The sequence below is a fragment of the Amblyomma mixtum genome, chromosome 1 (genome assembly GCF_055824585.1).
Source record: "Amblyomma mixtum isolate Tamu chromosome 1, ASM5582458v1, whole genome shotgun sequence".
Lineage (NCBI taxonomy): Eukaryota > Metazoa > Arthropoda > Arachnida > Ixodida > Ixodidae > Amblyomma > Amblyomma mixtum.
Genome location: NC_143012.1, coordinates 108,682,999 through 108,700,709, shown reverse-complemented (window position 1 = coordinate 108,700,709; position 17,711 = coordinate 108,682,999).

The following is a 17,711-nucleotide window of genomic DNA, read 5'->3' as shown; positions in this document are numbered from 1 at the left end:
AAGACACTGAAATCATGATTCAGCGACTCAAGATATCAGCTGACGTCTACATGCATATTGCGTAGACTGCGCCAGTTGAGATGAAACACGAATAAGAAATTGTGAACTGGTTGTAGGTCCTTCAAGGCATTGGTGATGATGTAGTGTTGCAATAGGTGAGGCCATTAGTCATTACAGCCATTTATAACTGGAACTGGACAAAACCTGAAACTTTCCTTCTCAAAAAAGCTTGTCGATGCAACCCTCATTCTTTACTTGGATGACAGAATCGCCTGGCTGTTTCCTGGCAAGCAGCCTTCTATTCTTGAACCAAACGAACTGATATGATTTCTCTTTGGCTCTGACCTTAGAAAGCCACATTAGCTTCCTGTTGTAGTGACTTAGGTTGTCAAAAAAGCGCACGCTTAGCTGCTTATCAAGAAGGAGTTTCCGTTGGTCCATCCACTGGTTCTCCAACGCTCGTGCAGAAAAGCTTGCAAGCACAGCCGGCACCATGTCGGGTCTGCTAGGCAGTCTGTGGATAGCCTCCACATCTTATGCTGTTACTTCCGGCGCATTCAGTCTGCGCGCCATTGCATTAAGTTTCACCAAAAGGTTTCCGTCCTCAGAGGGCTCAAGACCATGTATCTCGAGATCTTGCCTGCGGCTGTACTGATCAAGGTCGTTAATCTCCTTTCTCAATTCCCTAATTTCCTGGAGTGAAGTGCCAGTCTCTGCTTTCTCAACCCTCGACCTTAGTTCGTCAATTTGTTTGCCCTGCGATGTCGCTGCTTCTAGCAGAGTATCATATTCGTTAGACAGAAAATCGACAGATTTCTGCACGGCCTGAATGTCATCTTTCATAGTCAGTAGTTCTTCAAATTTTTCTACGATTGGAAGAAGCATGCTGATTTTTTTATTTAATGTGGTTAGCTTTGCCGAAATGTCGGCTCCAGGCTCAATTTTAGAGCTTTGGCTAGTCCTCAATTTTGAACCCTTACAGGTGGGGCATAACCATGATTTTCCTATGTCGGGCTTAGCCTTGATTGCAATTCAGCCACTCCAGAACAGCTCCCCGCATGATAATCAAAAGTACATTCAGAGCATGTGATAAGGATGCAATCCTTGTCCAATGTTTCGTGACAGGCTAAGCATATATCAGACGGAGTGTCGGCGTCCATTGTTCAGTTTGAAACAAGCATGAGCATCAGCGACTAGAAGTGGCAGCAGCGGCAGCAACAGCAGCAGACATATCGTGTATTATTACAATTCGAGAAACCGAAGACACCAACCTGCAAAACAAAGGACGCGTGTTACGATGGATCGCTCGAGCCCCTGCTGATGCTGCTGCCGCGTGCAATGCTCAGGATCGGGGCCGGTTCTTCTTTTTAAAGCCTTCCCGGGAGATGACGCAATCACGAGTGGTCCGCAGGCCAATGGTGATGACCCCCGGCAACAGCTATCACCACACCGTGTTTCTCAGGCGGCGGAAAAACAGCTGCAAAACACAGGACGCGTGTTACGATGAATCGCTCGAGCCGCTGCCGATGCTGCTGCCGCGTGCAATGCTCAGGAGCGGGGCCGGTCCTTCTTTTTAAAGCCTTCCCGGGAGATGACGCAATCACGAGTGGTCCGCGGGCCAGTGCTGATGACCCCCGGCAACAGCTATCACCACACCGTGTTTCTCAGGCGGCGGAAAAACAGCTGCAAAACTCAGGACGCGTGTTACGATGAATCGCTCGAGCCGCTGCTGATGCTGCTGCCGCGTGCAATGCTCAGGAGCGGGGCCGGTCCTTCTTTTTAAAGCCTTCCCGGGAGATGACGCAATCACGAGTGGTCCGCGGGCCAATGGTGATGACCCCCGGCAACAGCTATCACCACACCATGTTTCTCAGGCGGCGGAAAAACAGCTGCAAAACACAGGACGCGTGTTACGATGAATCGCTCGAGCCGCTGCTGATGCTGCTGCCGCGTGCAATGCTCAGGAGCGGGGCCGGTCCTTCTTTTTAAAGCCTTCCCGGGAGATGACGCAATCACGAGTCGTCCGCGGGCCAATGGTGATGACCCCCGGCAACAGCTATCACCACACCATGTTTCTCAGGCGGCGGAAAAACAGCTGCAAAACTCAAGACGCGTGTTACGATGAATCGCTCGAGCCGCTGCTGATGCTGCTGCCGCGTGCAATGCTCAGGAGCGGGGCCGCTCCTTCTTTTTAAAGCCTTCCCGGGAGATGACGCAATCACGAGTGGTCCGCGGGCCAATGGTGATGACCCCCCGCAACAGCTATCACCACACCGTGTTTCTCAGGCGGCGGAAAAACAGCTGCAAAACACAGGACGCGTGTTACGATGGATCGCTCGAGCCGCTGCTGATGCTGCTGCCGCGTGCAATGCTCAGGAGCGGGGCCGGTCCTTCTTTTTAAACGCAATCACGAGTGGTCCGCGGGCCAATGGTGATGACCCCCGGCAACAGCTATCACCACACTGTGTTTCTCAGGCGGCGGAAAAACAGCTGCAAAACACAGGACGCGTGTTACGATGAATCGCTCGAGCCGCTGCTGATGCTGCTGCCGCGTGCAATGCTCAGGAGCGGGGCCGGTCCTTCTTTTTAAAGCCTTCCCGGGAGATGACGCAATCACGAGTGGTCCGCGGGGCAATGGTGATGACCCCCGGCAACAGCTATCACCACACCGTCTTTCTTAGGCGGCGGGAAAACAGCTGCAAAACACAGGACGCGTGTTACAATGGATCGCTCGAGCCGCTGCTGATGCTGCTGCCGCGTGCAATGCTCAGGAGCGGGGCCGGTCCTTCTTTTTAAAGCCTTCCCGGGAGATGGCGCAATCACGAGTGGTCCGCGGGCCAATGGTGATGACCCCCGGCAACAGCTATCACCACACCGTGTTTCTCAGGCGGCGGAAAAACAGCTGGAAAACACAGGGTGCGTGTTACGATGAATCGCTCGAGCCGCTGCGGATGCCGCTGCCGCGTGCAGTCACATGCTGAAGGCTCTTGCATTCAAATAGAAAGTTGAAATCAACTTAACCTGCAAAGGTATAAAGTGAACAATTTTGTATATACATAAAAAAGCGAAGTCTCTACACAATCCGCCATACAAAGAAACAAATCACGCAGAAAGTAAACTCTCATCAATATGATTCCTATTTTTTTTTAACACGACTGCAAAATTTCTGCCTTGCTTCGCATCGTCAGTAAGGGCATTCCCCAGCTTTTTTTCCACATTAGCTACGGCCCTTTCTCTGTAGATATTTTTCGACTTCGAAAGAAGGAAATTTTCATGTGTATATCGTTACGAGTGCGACTTGATGGTATAGTGAAAATAGATGAGTGTAACGGATAATTCTCCACAAGACGTGCATATAGCGTCAGTAGAGTCCAGCGCTCAATAAGTGATTTTAGTGGTATAATATTCATGTGTTGAGGAGTAGTGTGCATTGGTCCGTTTATGGGAACCACGTCTGTGTTCGTTGCACTCCGAGACCGCGATGACGAGCTGTATGCTACAGGCGCACGCAGACGACGACTAATACGCCGACAACGAAAATTGGCCGCCCCTGGGGCCGACTGGGTGGAAGCTGCGTCGATGAGCGGAGTAGACTGGCCCTCTCCAGTGGAACTCTGCTCAAATGAAGAATGCAGTTGGGAACGAATGCATGCCCTCGACAGCGGGAACATTGAGGCATGATGAGACAGAAAAATTACGGAATGCGGATTCACTTAAAAATTAATTCTGCTTTACCACGCTAAACCGGTGTTCTAGTTGGTTCAACAGGCCAGCGGCGAGAGGTTCGATCGGCGAGCGGGAATCAGCGTCCAGCGGGGCACAACACTCTAAACCTCTTCTTCTTTTGTTCTTCGGCCTTGCCCTTCCTGCGTTTCTCCAATCCCGTAACACTTCCCCCGTCGCAGGCGAAGCCCGCTGGGCGAGTCAGGCATCGGCACGTGGATGACAAAGTTTCAGCCGCGCGACATGGGTGAGTTCTGTGCGGGCAGAACGTCGGCCGCTTGCGGTGACGCGCGCAATCCTATAAGTGAGGTCACTGAGTCGCTCCAAGATGACATAGGGACCGGTATAGTTCGCGAGCAGTTTCTGGCTTAAGCCACGCTTCCTGAGTGGACGCCAAACCCAGACCAACTCGCCAGGGAGGTAGGTGACTCGGCGATGATGGTCGTCATAGCGGGCTTTGGAGCGGTCCTGTGAGGCGAGAGTTCTCAGGCGGGCTAGTTGGCGGGCTTCTTCAGCATTGCAGAGGATCTCAGCGATGCCAGGGTCAGCGTCGGTGGAGAACGGAAGTATAGTGTCCAGGGTGTGTCGTGGAGAGCGGGCATAGAGGAGGAAGAACGGACTGTAACCCGTAGTTTCGTGTTGAGCGGTGTTGTATGCGTATGTGATAAAAGGTAGGATGGAGTCCCAGTCTTTGTGGTCAGGAGCGACGTACATGGAAAGCATGTTGGTGAGTGTCCGGTTGGTTCGCTCCGTTAAACCCTTGGTTTGTGGATGATAGGGGGTAGAATGTCTGAACTGCACTGTGCACAATCGAAGGAGTGCTTCAACAATATCGGCGGTGAACTGGCGGCCACGGTCGCTGATTACGACTCGCGGGGGTCCATGGCGCAGGATCACAGAATGCAGCAGAAAGACAGAGACGTTAAATGCAGTAGCCGAGGGGAGAGCAGCTGTCTCACAGTAACGAGTGTGGTAATCTGTACAGACGACAATCCAACGGTTGCAGCCATGGGACTTGGGAAAAGGTCCCAAGAGGTCTATCCCAACCTTCTCAAAAGGAGATCTGGGAGGCGTCACCGGGTGAAGAAGACCAGGAGGAGGACCGGTGGAACGTTTGTGACTCGCACACTGTGCACAACTAGCCACATACTTCTCTGTCGTATCGCGCATACGTGGCCAGTAAAAGCGCTCTTGGATGCGGTGGAGTGTCCTCGCAGAACCCAGGTGGCCCGAAGTGGGATCGTCATGCATGACACGCAAAACAGATGAGCGGAGACTTTCAGGCACAACCAAAAGGAAACGGAGACCAGTTGCGGAGTAGACCTTCTTGTAGAGAAGACCATCGCGTACACAGAATGCACAGGAGGTTGTAGGGGCCTGCGCAGCGGTAAAGAATGACGTGAGATGCTGATCCTTCCGTTGCTCCTCGTGGAATGTACGGGCATCGGGGAATTTAGGTTCTACGGATGCGATGTAGTGGTCAAAGTCGTCGGCGTCACATTCCGTCGTTGCAAGCGGCAACCGAGAGAGACAGTCTGCGTCAGCGTGTCGGCGTCCACTCTTGTACGACACTGTATAATCAAACTCTTGCAAACGGATTGCCCACCGTGCAAGACGGCCAGATGGGTCACGGAGGTTGATCAGCCAACAGAGGGAATGGTGGTCGGTAACCACTGTGAAAGGTCGCCACGTGTAATCAAGATGTCCCTGCCTCGGTGGCTTTGGTTGCTGACGCACCAGACGCAGTAGCTGCTACTCCAGCCACTGACTCACAGCTGCGTCGGATGATCAGCAAGTCTCTGAACAGTGTCGAGCGTGATGCCTTAGAAGCCTTGCTGGTCAAATACTCGTCTATCTTTGACTTTTCAGAGCCCAGTGGTTCCCGTGGCATTCCCGTGTCACGTACACGGCATCGGATTGACACCGGTTACTCACACCCAATTCGACAGAAGCCGTACAGAGTGTCCCCAACAGAACGACAGGTCATCAATCAACAAGTTCGGGATATGCTGCAAAAGGGTGTTATACAAGAGTCCTGCAGTCCTTGGGCCGCTCCTGTCATTCTGGTCAAAAAGAAAGATGGTACATGGCGCTTTTGTGTGGACTATCGCCGCCTGAATGCTGTAACAAAGAAAGACGTGTACCCGCTTCCTCGGATTGATGATGCCATTGACTGCCTGTTCTCTGCATCGTACTTCTCATCCGTTGACCTACGGTCGGGCTACTGGCAGATCCCTATGCATCCCGAGGACAAAGAGAAGACCGCTTTTATCACACCGGACGGCCTTTTTGAATTTAACGTAATGCCTTTTGGGCTCTGTAATGCTCCTGCAACTTTTGAGCGATTTATGGACGCGATCTTACGGGGCTTGAAATGGCATATTTGTATGTGCTATCTCGATGATGTCGTCATTTTTGGCCGGACATTCAATGAGCACAACGAACGCCTTGCCCTTCCTGCGTTTCTCCAATCCCGTAACAATACATACTCTCAAATATGATGCGATGTTCATTGGTATAGATGTACGTTGCCTTTCGTGAGCTTGGGGCAGTTCCGCTCATAGAGCCGGAGTAAAAGTTTATTTATTTATTTTATTTATTGAATACTGCGGACATGATGTATGTCCAAGCAGGAGAGGGAAATACATACAGGGGGAAAAAGCAAAGCAAGTGCGATAGTACCGAACAATAAGATACCACAAAACAACCATCGAAAAAGTACAACTGAAAGTGCGGTTGCAGTACAGCTACTAAGCCAACAGTGAAATATGAAGAATGATTACAAAGCGACGGAGAGCTCTCCAGTAGAGCATGCCATTGATAAACTGTTTTCAGAAAAAAAGAAAACAACAGTGGAATATGAAGAATGATTACAAAGCAACGGACAGTTCTCCGGTAGAGCATTGCATTGAGAAGCTCTTCTCGGAAAAACCGAGAACTTGTATGTATTTGTGCGCGCAAAAATAGGTTTCAGGCTAAGGGCATGCTTATGGCGCGAGGCTCGTGCTGAATCATTAACTATGTAATTTTCGGGTCGGATACCAAGTCGAGAGAAGTATAATGAATGAAGGAAGTTGAGACGGACTTTCTTCCTTCTATATGCAAGTGGTTCCAAGTCTGCGAGTTTCAACATGGCGGAAGGAGAGTCTAGGCGCCTGTAACGGTTGTAAATGAATCGTGCCGCAAGACGTTCCATTTCTTCTAGTCTTCGGGTGTGATCTATCGTAAGATGCCATATAGATGCATCATGAGATGCCATATAGCAGACTGCTTTGCCCTGAAAAAGCCTGCATTCGCTTGAGACGTCGAGAGGTGCGATTATATTTCGCCCGAGGCGTGGGCCTATCTTTCGACCCCTGCTATGTTCCTGTTTCTGGGCACGCGCCGAGAACCACAATCGTCTCGCAAGCGTGCCGTCCGCGTCTCCCCACCGCCAGTGAGAGTTACCGATGCGCCACATCGTGCTGGTTACCCAAGCCGAGTAAAGATTTTACTGCGTTCTCTTCAGAAGGCGAGAGCGCTCGTCAGGGCCGGCTATGAGCCAATAATGCCGCGGGAAAGACAAATCCGATTTGCACCGCGTCCGCCCCATCTCAGACGGCGCCTCCTCGCTACATCCTCGGGCAGACGACTCTTCAGACAGCATCACTGCACAAGACACTCGAAGCGGCGGCGACGCCTGATATCATGAACTCCGAGAGGCTTACGCACCGCCAGCAGTGGGCACCTCTTCGAGTGTTCACAAGACAGCGTTTCTCAAGCGAAACAGTAATCGGCTCCCTGTCGCAGTCTGAAATGAGATTGACACCACCCGCGTCGTGCTGATGCGTAGCGTTGCGAAGCAATATTGGTGTGAGCCGTGCTGTTTTCGTTTGCATTTCTTCCTTTCCTATTCATTGCTTTTTAATCTCGCTTCCTTCTGGCCTCTGATTCCTAGCGCGTCGATTGTCACCGCATAAACTTTTGTGTTCGTTCCCCTGCTCTACCCCACCACCGTCTAACGGAATCATGTGGCTGAATTGGCTTGTTGCTTTCCTAAGGGGCAACAAATAAAATTTCAGGGGAACTGGAAACACGCAATGAACTTATCTGTTAAGGAGGGTATCTAACATCGCCGGCCAGAACTTTATTTCGATAGACACGCCCCTCAAACGCGTTCATTCATGCTCCTTAAAAAACGCTTAGCCAGAAGCTGTCCTGGTGAACATCTCTGATGCGGCTCTAAATGGATAGCAATTGCATATCTCACTTTGATGAGAAGCAAAGAAGAAAAGTGGTAAGGGCCTCGAAGACGTGGTCGTGAAGACGCATATCTCGTATGGAATGTCAGGCTTAGACAACATTTATAAGATGTCTGAAATGCACTTCTCTGGCAGACTTTACAAATTTTGTCTATAAACTGTTTAGCTTTTCCTGTACAATCTTTCCTCCACGTCCGTTTGAAGTCTTTTTAAGAATTTTAAAGTGGCAGAAAAGCGAATGAGACTACGAGAGAACAAGACACTTGACAAGAATGAACCTGAACTGAGCTGCTTGTTTCAGATTTATATCTTGTCTTATTAGCGGATCAGCTATCTGAACGCCTGTGGGGGGGATGGGTGGGGTACGACGCCATCACTTGGGCTTTTGAATATTAAGGCGAAAGCCTTTAATGGCTCATACTGTTGCCTGTTAGCAGAGGGTATCACACCTTTGGCAGCGTTTAACTCGTGTTAACTCGGGAGCTTAGAAATGGTAAGAGAAAACGAATGGCTGCTTCAGATAGAGGAGGAAAAAAAATGAACCTACAACCAAGTTTGATGACTGTAGAATAATTAGTTACTTAATTATGAGCAAAAATGTCGAAATTGCGTCGAAATAGTGCGGACGTCGATAGAGCCACGTGAACGGCGTGATGTCACATTCACTGGAAGTCGTCACGGCATAGTGAAAATTGTCATACAATGGTCGGAAAAACGTCGCATTTGTGTCAAATTAAATGAAAAAATGTGTAATTAAGCGTAAATAACACTTAAGATCCCCGAAAGATGTATAATTTGGGTATCGATATAGCCACGGGCATGGTGTGACGCGTCACATCCACCGGAAGCCGTCATGGCATAGTGTCCTTGTCGCAACAGCGCCAATGGTCGCAACTACAAAGGGAAAGAGACAAAACGGGATGGTTTTCTTGACCTATTGGGTTTGGACCAAAACAACTTCACTGGCGAGAATGAACAAGTCGTCGACGCACCACTACACGGCCAGCTGACGTGGTTCGTCGCGGAAGGCGTTTGAGCTTCAGAAACCTGAAGAAGCTGGCAGCGATTCTACACCTAGGAAGTCGTCCGTAGCCCGTTGTGCTCTAAGCGGTGTGGGCAGGGCGCTATTATTTTTCATTCCCTTTACACACGCACCCTAATTTTTCTAGCGCTGCGAGGGCTGTGGCGGCCTGAGCCAGTCAGAATGGCATGAGCTGCGAAAGGTGTTTCTCCGCGACCCTCACCCCGAGAATGGTGGCTGGGAAAGAAAGAGCACCAGTGCACAGCTGCTGCTCACAGGAGACTCAGCACTCACTCCGTGAATGCTGTGATTATGAATGGCGGCGCAGCACTTGGTAGTAGGCCGCCGTAGTGCTGTGTTTCGTATGGACTTTCTCGGCTGATAGCCCTGCATGTGCCATCTGCGGGTATGACGAGAATATAACCCACATTTTTTGTGAGTGCCCTGCCTACACCGCCGAAAGGCAGTCCCTCAGCCGTGCGCTGGAGCGCCTAGATCCACGCCCACTGACGTAAATGAAGATTCTCGGCCACTGGCCGCGGCGATCGTCGGCGGTGAAGGCCTCAAAGGCACTGCTCCGCTTCTTGCGGACTTCTGGCCTGCATGCCAGGCTGTGACTTCACGAATGCTAACTTTTATGTGACTTCAGTTTTCTGCTACTCTCTTTTCTTTCATTTTTTTATCCCCTCACCCCCTTCACCCCGTGTAGGGTAGCAAACCGATTATTCTTCCGGTTAACCTCCCTGCTTTTCCTCTTCTGCCTCCTCCTCCTCCCATTTCCGACACACTCTTCTGAACTACCTTCTCAATTAGAGAAAAGTTTTTTGAGAAATAGTCTCAATTCTGCTTCTGCTCCAATATTGGAAAGATTAACTTTTCTCTTCCTTGGCCTTGGAGAGAGCTCTACCTCTTATAGTGCTGCAGTCGACTTTGTGAGATGAAGTATCGGTCCGCACGCCATTTGCCTGCGCTGCATCGGCGCTCATCTATCAGCTTGAGCGGCAAAGAGAAACGACATCTGCGTGCCACAGAGAAACCCGCACGTTAGTCGTAACGTTGCGTCGTTATTCACATAGATTTTTTTTCTGTTAATTGTCAAATGCGTATAATTTAGTTTTAAAATACGTTCTTCCGTAAAGACTTCAGTAAATAGCTCAGCCTCGCTTCTCTCATGCTTGCTTTCTTTGTAGTTATTTTATGACAGCATGATAACTAGTAACAATAAATTTATTGACATCTTACAATCAAGTACAAAATAAAACAGGCGCGTTAAAAGCAACAGGGCAGTCAAGATTGTGGCGCCTGTAGACAGAAAGGGAAGGTGGGGAGGTAAAACGAGAACAGTGTTAAAGAAAATCATGATTCCCTTCTAAAATGGTCTATAGACAGTCTGTAGACTTCTTATTGACTGTATTGACTTCCTATAGATAGCGCTTTTTGTCTATTCATAGTCCATAGACTCTCTATAGACAAAACTCTACTAGAAGTGTATAGCCATAAATCTATACATTGTGAATAGACTGTCTATCGCATTTGTATTGCCTATAGACTGTTCTCAAGGATTTGTCTATAGAGTCTATAGAATTTATAGACAGAAGTCTATAGACACTATGCAGACTCCCTAAAACTTTTTGTAAGGGTGATTTCCGGAGTTTAACGCCTTAAAGCGACTCCCGCTAAGAGAGACGCCGTAGTGGAGGATTGCGAACAATTTCCAGCACCTGCAGTTCATTAGCCTGCTCAGAAAACCGCACAGTACACACAGGCCTCTCGCAAAATCCAGGGAACAGAATGGTTCGCTTCGTAGTCGAACGCTTGCAGGACCAAGACGGCGGAGTTCTAATCAGCCATTCATCCTATATATGCTTTGGAATTGGAATTCGTGTACATTTCCTTCAGAAAAAAGGGGAAACTCATAAAAAGGTGGCAGGGCTGACTAGGCCTTGGCTTCCGTACACAGAAAACGGAGCACCTCTAGTGCACATGCAGCTCAGAGAAGCAAAAAATATCTATGTCACGTGATATCTATTGCTGCGAATCTTCGCAGTGTTTGTTTTCTCATTCTTCAAAGCTGCCGGCAGACCGCTTTATCGCTTTGTTTGGGATGCAAGACGCGCCTAGATTTTTTTTTTTTTGATTGATCGCATCCAGGCGGAGCCAATTCTAGGTTGTTCCAGAAGTTTCTAATAACCTTCCAAGCTTTATCACGAAAGTTCGCTATCAGCTTTGAAAAGAGCACGGCGGACAGTGGCGGGCATTCTGTTCGGCGACCGCCGAGCTCGCCTGTTGCTATGCCGCCGCCGAGACATTCAGTTCTTTGCGGGCGCAAGTCAGCCCAAATAAAGAGATTCGTTTGGAAGCCAATCTCGGCGGACTGCAGTCACCAGTATGTGACATCTGGTGGAGGTGCTAACGGATGTCCCTCTCGCCCTCACCCCGGGGAGCCGCCAGAGCAGCCCCAGCCGTCTTGAGGAAGATCACGAGAAAGCCGCAGAAGCCGTTCCAACCGAAGTCGAAGTGCGAGGCAGGGGTCTTCTTTAGAGGCGAGAGATGAAGGACTCTTTATCGGTGACGTCAGCCATGGCTACGACACCAGACCCTATTATTTCGCACCAGCACCGACTGCGGCCCACCTTCAACGGTTCACCGGGCGAGGATCCTGAAGAATGGCTGGAGCAGTTTGAGCGTGTCTTCGTGCTCAACAGCTGGGAAGACCAGACTAAAGTGAGCCATGTTTTCTTCGCCTTGGAAGGACCAGCGAGAATTCAGTTCGCAAACCACGAGGCTTCTCTAGCGACGTAGGAATCATTCAAGCGGGAGTTCCTAAAGGCATTCACAAGCATCGCCAGGAAAGAAATAGCTCAGCTGCTTCTACAGTCACGCACTCGAATGAGAGAGTGACCCGATACTTGGAAGACGTGAAGCGCCTTTTTTGACGTGTAGATTCTGGCACGACCGAGGAGATGAAACTTTTGACGCGTGATGCTAAAGAGGCACTTTTCTTTGGCCTGACCCGGAGCCTACCGAAGACCGTCGCTGAAATCACCAGCGAAGCAGCCGCCATTGAGAAAACTTTGGAAGCACGAGCCCGCCATTTCCCTGGACAGCTCCACGTCACTTCAACCAGCCTCTAGGATGGAGCACCATTCGGAGGCGACCAGTGGGATGTCATTCGCGAAATTGTACGGGGTGAGTTGCGTCGCATATTACCATCTTCTAACTAGCCTCAAGTTGCGACCTTTGAAGAAATCGTCCGCGAATAAGTGCAGCATGCGCTTGCCACACCGTCATCTTCGCCTCCAGCTGAAGCTCCAGCCTTAACCTACGCTGCTGCAGTACGCAGCCCTCAGACCCAGCGATACACCCTAAGGCCACTTGCTGGACGTGAACCAATGTGCTCGAACGCCACCACCCCCCTCCCCTGCCCCGCTCATCCAACGAACGACGCCCAAGCCCCAGGAAATGCGACGCCTGGAGGACTTCAGAACGACGATGTGCTTGCATTGTGGTGAAGCCGGCCATATTCTTCGTCACTGTCCGCACCGCCGCATTCGTCTTCGGGGTTTTGCCTTTGACGCGCCATAACCACGCTTCGGCCAACGTCCGCAAGAAATCGACGAGTACCTGCGTCGAGAGGAGTATGCGCGGAAACACATTTCGCGCTCAGCATCGCCGTCAGACTCGTGTTTCGTGTCGCCACGCCGCAGCTACGCAGCCGCGGTACGAGGACGGTCTCCCAGCCCTTGTAGGGCAAACTAAAGACAGACACCATTGAAGGTGAGGTTGCTCACGAGCGAAATGCCGAAGACCCTTCTATGGCCATACCGCGTGAAGACGCCGCACCCGACACGCCGAAGCCGCATACGATAACCTCGACCACAACGCGAACTGTCTTCAACACAACGCCGCCACCCAGAGAAGCTTCGACGACACGCCCTACCCACGATTCACATACACGACGAATACGTGACAGGACGCCTAGGACGACGTGCAACGCAAGAGCCAGGGCATCCGATTTAGAAGGGGTTATCGACTGCCGGAAAGTTACCGCTCTAGTCCACACAGGAGCCGAAAATTTGTTCATAAATGAACCATTCGTTGCGTAGCTGAGAAAGTAACGACCGCTTGGGACGGCCCACAAATTGGCACACCATGGAGCAACCTCATTACGCAATCAGGACGATGCACAGCGCGAGTGAATCTCAAGGAACATACCTATCCTGTGACCTTCATAGTGCTGCGGCAGTGTTCCCGCAAAGGGATCTTTGGCATGGATTTTCTTAATGAGCATGAGGCGATCATCGCCCTGCGATCCAAGCTCATCACGCTTTCCACGGACAAGGCCATCCCTTCCAAGAGAGCTGAGGAACATCACGTTGCCTTTAGTGTCCTTGAGGAACAAGTGAGCGTTCCACCCCGTTGAAGCGTCATCATCATCGCAGGTGCCACGGAAGCCATTAACACCGAAGCCATCATCGAGGGGAACATGCAGTTGCTTCTAGACCGAGGAATCGGCGTTACAAGAGGCATTGCATATTTCCGCAATGGCCTAGCTGGAGTACTGCTGACTAACATCAGCGAAGAATACCGGCACGTTAACAGGATAAAGACTATTGCTTTCTTCGAGGAAATATCCGACGTGCGAGACTTCTTCGCTCTCTCCGACCCATCCGTAGAAGATTCGCCTGACCAAGAAAACTCGCCCACTTTCGACATCAACCCAACACAGCCCTGGAATAGACAAGACCAGATCCGCAATCTGCTTCCAAGCTAGAGCAAGTGCTTCTTGTATTCGCCGAAGGCAAGACAAACGCTGATTGCCAAGCATCGCATTATAACCGACCAGCACACCTAACCTCTCAGCCAAAGCTCCTATCGAGTGTCGCCGCGAGAACGAAAAGCCATCTGGGACCAAGTGGAAGAAATTCTTCGCGACGACGTCATCCAAGCTTCAAAGAGCCCCTGAGCCACACCGGTTCTTCTATTGAGATAGAAGGATGGCTTACGTCGATTCTGCTTTGATTACCGCTGCTTGAACAACATTACAAAGAAGGACGTCCACCCCCCTACCCCACATCGACGACACACTTGCATTTCTCGTCGATGGACCTCAAGAGCGGCTACTGGCAAATGGAGGTCGATGAAATAGATCTCGAGAAGACCGCATTCATCACTCCACATGGCCTCTTCGAGTCCTGGGTGATTCCGTTTGCTCTCTGTTCCGCACCAGCGCCGTTTCAGCGAGTAATGTATACAGTGCTGGCAGGCCTGAAGTGACAGATTTGTCTCGTATATTTAGATGACGTCGTTATCTTCACCTCGGACTTTGAAGAGCACCTAAAAAGCCTTCGGACAGTACTAGACGGAATCAAATCGTCCGGCCTAACCTTGAAAGCAATGAAATGCCACCTTGCCTAATGAAGAGCTGCTGTTTCTAGGCCACATAGTTAGCAAGTAGGGAGTACGCCCAGAACCGCAGCAGAAAATAGCTGCTGTCGCAATGTTTCCACTACCGGCCGATAAGAAAGCTGAGCGCAGATTCCTCGGGCTGTGCACGTATTACCGACAATTTGTCAAGAACTTTTCGCGCACCGCTGAGCCCAGCCTGACAAAGGCAGATGTGCCATTTAAATGGGAAGCGCCGCAAGTGGAAGCCTTCAAGGAATTTCAGCGTCGTTTACAGTCCCCACCGATCCTCACGTACAGGGTCGTCCACTCTTAGAATACGCTAGCGCATGACCGTGCTCTTTGGAGGGTCATTGCGTCCGAAACGGCTGCGCATCGAAGCGAAGCGGCAGATGACGCGAAGCACCATGTCTAGGTACACCTTCTCATGCGCCATTTTGCTGCGATGAGCGACTGTGTCGCATGCGGTGGCCCTCTGAAGAGTGCGGCCATGCGCTTGCGCATTCTAACTAAGAGTGGACGACCCTGTACTTTGAGCCCTGTAGATGCACCGCCGCCGGACGACGATGAGGACGCCTTCCTGGGACCCGTCAGCTCCAGCTCTTTTGTATAGCATAAACGCTCGGACCCCGACCTAAAACGCCTCATCGCGTACTTGGAAGGCAAGGTTTCTTCACCCCGTGCCTCGTTCAAGTGAGGGTCGTCCTCGTTCTTTTTGCAGAATGATGCCTGCGTGAAGAACTTCGCTGCGAACAAGACAGCCTACCTCCTTGTTGGGCCTCCAAGTCTGCGCGAAGTTCTTCAGGCTTCACACGACGAGCCGACAGCTGGACACCACGGATTTTCTCGCACGCTCCACCGCATTCAAGACAAATATTACTGGCCTCGACTGTCTGCCGATGTCGCAAATTATGTGAGAACCTGCCGAGACTGTCAGCGACGAAAGACCCCTCCAACCCGACCAAAAGGATTTCTGAACATCATTGAACCCCCCTCAAGGCCCTTTCAGCAGATCGGCACGGGCTTGCTTGGCCTTTTCCCGATGTCAAGGTCTGTACATAAGTGGATCATAATAGCGACCGACTACCTGACCCGCTACGCAGACGAAAATGCCCTACCGTACGGAACAGCAGCAGAAGTTGCCAAAATTTTCGTGGAGTGCAATTCTTCTGCGACACGGCGTCCCCGATGTGCTCATCACGGACAGAGGAAAAGCTTTCACGGCGGATCTGACTCAAGCCATCCTGCGTTACAGCCAAACCAGCCACCGGAGGACAACTGCATACCATCCGCAGACCAACGGACTGACCGAGCGCCTGAACAAAAATCTCTGTCTCCCCCGTAACCGAGAGTAGAGTTAGCATGAAATGCAGGACGATGCAGAAGCATACGCGGACACGACGAGACGCAGGCCTGACAATGTATATGCAGCGCGTTCGAAACTGTCTAAAGTGCGTAGAGGCGAAAGCGTTTTCCGCACCACTTTGCCTATGTGACACTGGTGACGTCACCACTGGATTACATCACACATAATTGATGACGAAGTAATCGACAATATGCTCGCCATGTATGTCGATGCCGAACACAAGACCTGGGACGTTATCCTGCCTTACATCGTCTTCGCAATCAACACCGCCGTGCAGGAGACCACCCAGATGACTCCTTTTAGGCTCGTCCATGGCAGGGAGGCCACGACCACGCTAGACGCCATGCCGCCCAACGTTACCGAAGAAGATAACGTCGACGTCGCTGCTTACCTTTAACTAGCAGAAGAATCCCCAAGGCTTGCCCGATTACGGATCAAAGACCAGCAGCGGACTGGCGCCAGACGCTACAACCTACGAAGACGCTACGCGTAATAGAAGCCAGGAGACAGAGTCTGGGTTTGGAGGCCCATTCGCCGCCGCGGATTGAATGAAAAGCTTTTGCGTCACTATTTCGGCCCGTACAAGATTCTTCGTCGGCTAGGTGAACTGGACTACGAGGTCGTCTCTGACGGAATAAGTGCATCCCAGCGACGCCGCTTACGACCAGAACTTGTCCATGTCGCCCTTCTAAAGCCCTATTATGCACGCTAAAGCACATTGGGTTTACACCCTGGGTGTTTATTTTTATACAATCCGTATTAGTTGTTTGTGGCCGCATTATGTACTAAAGCATCGGGTCGATGCTTCTTTGAGAGAGGAGTATTGTCGCAAACCCTTGTAGTGTTTTTTGTTTATTCTTCAAACATTACAGCAGGCCGCTTTATCGCTTTGTTTGTGATGCAAGACGCGCGTAGACTTTTTATGCGAAGCATATTACTAGAGGTACACTACAGCCCTTCGCCGTGGTTACGCGCCGTGCACACCACGTGACACATGACGTCACGACAGAGGAAGATGAGGGTCCACCTCGCGCCGTCGCTGTGGTTGCACGCCGTGCAGACCACGTGGTACAGTGACGACACACCACGTGACATACCACGTGACACATGACGTCACGACAGATCGCCGTCACGCGCTGGGAGAGGGAGAACGATGCCATCGCCCAGACACCGGAATGTCCTCGAGCGGTATTCCCGCGCATTTCGAACGCGCGTTCACACTCGGTGTAGGTGAAACGCTAGCTCCACCGGGCAGGCGGACGCGGCTTCCGTGGCAATCCAGGCGCCCACCCAACGCGCGTCTCGGGGTTAGTCGGCGTTCCGCTGTAGCCATGCCGTTGTCTTCCCCCACGACGAAGGCTTCTAGTGGTTGTATTAAAATGATCAAGTATTCAACCAAGGAAAGCCATGTATTAACAAGCCTAGCCATCAATATGCTTCGCATCTGACCAGGGTTAACCAAGTTAAGCCTCAGCCATTTTTTTCGATTGATCGCATCTAGGCGGAGCCGATGCTACGTTATTTCAGAAGTCTTTCTGGAAATATCGACCACCTGGTGTTATTTAACGTGCACTGCCATCGCACACCAATGTCATCGCACAGCACACGGGCCTCTAGAATTTCGCCTCCATCGATATTCGACCGCCGTGGCCGGGGTGCAACCTGCGTCTTTCCGGTCAGCAGCCGAGCGCCATAACAGCTGAGCCACCGTGGCGGCCTACAAGATCATGTATTCTTAGTTAATTTCTGTTTCCCATAAGTAGACCGATTGAAAAGTACATGGTTTATTTGTTTTCTCAGATGGTAGGTCTATCAGGTAGAATGGCATGCAGTCCGTATGGTGAATATTCAGTACCAACCAAAATTAATAAATGTGATTTGCCTGAAGAATAGCATATTTTTAAATAAAGGTGCCGTGGGAAAATCTGGCAGTCTGTCATAATAGCCTCCAATG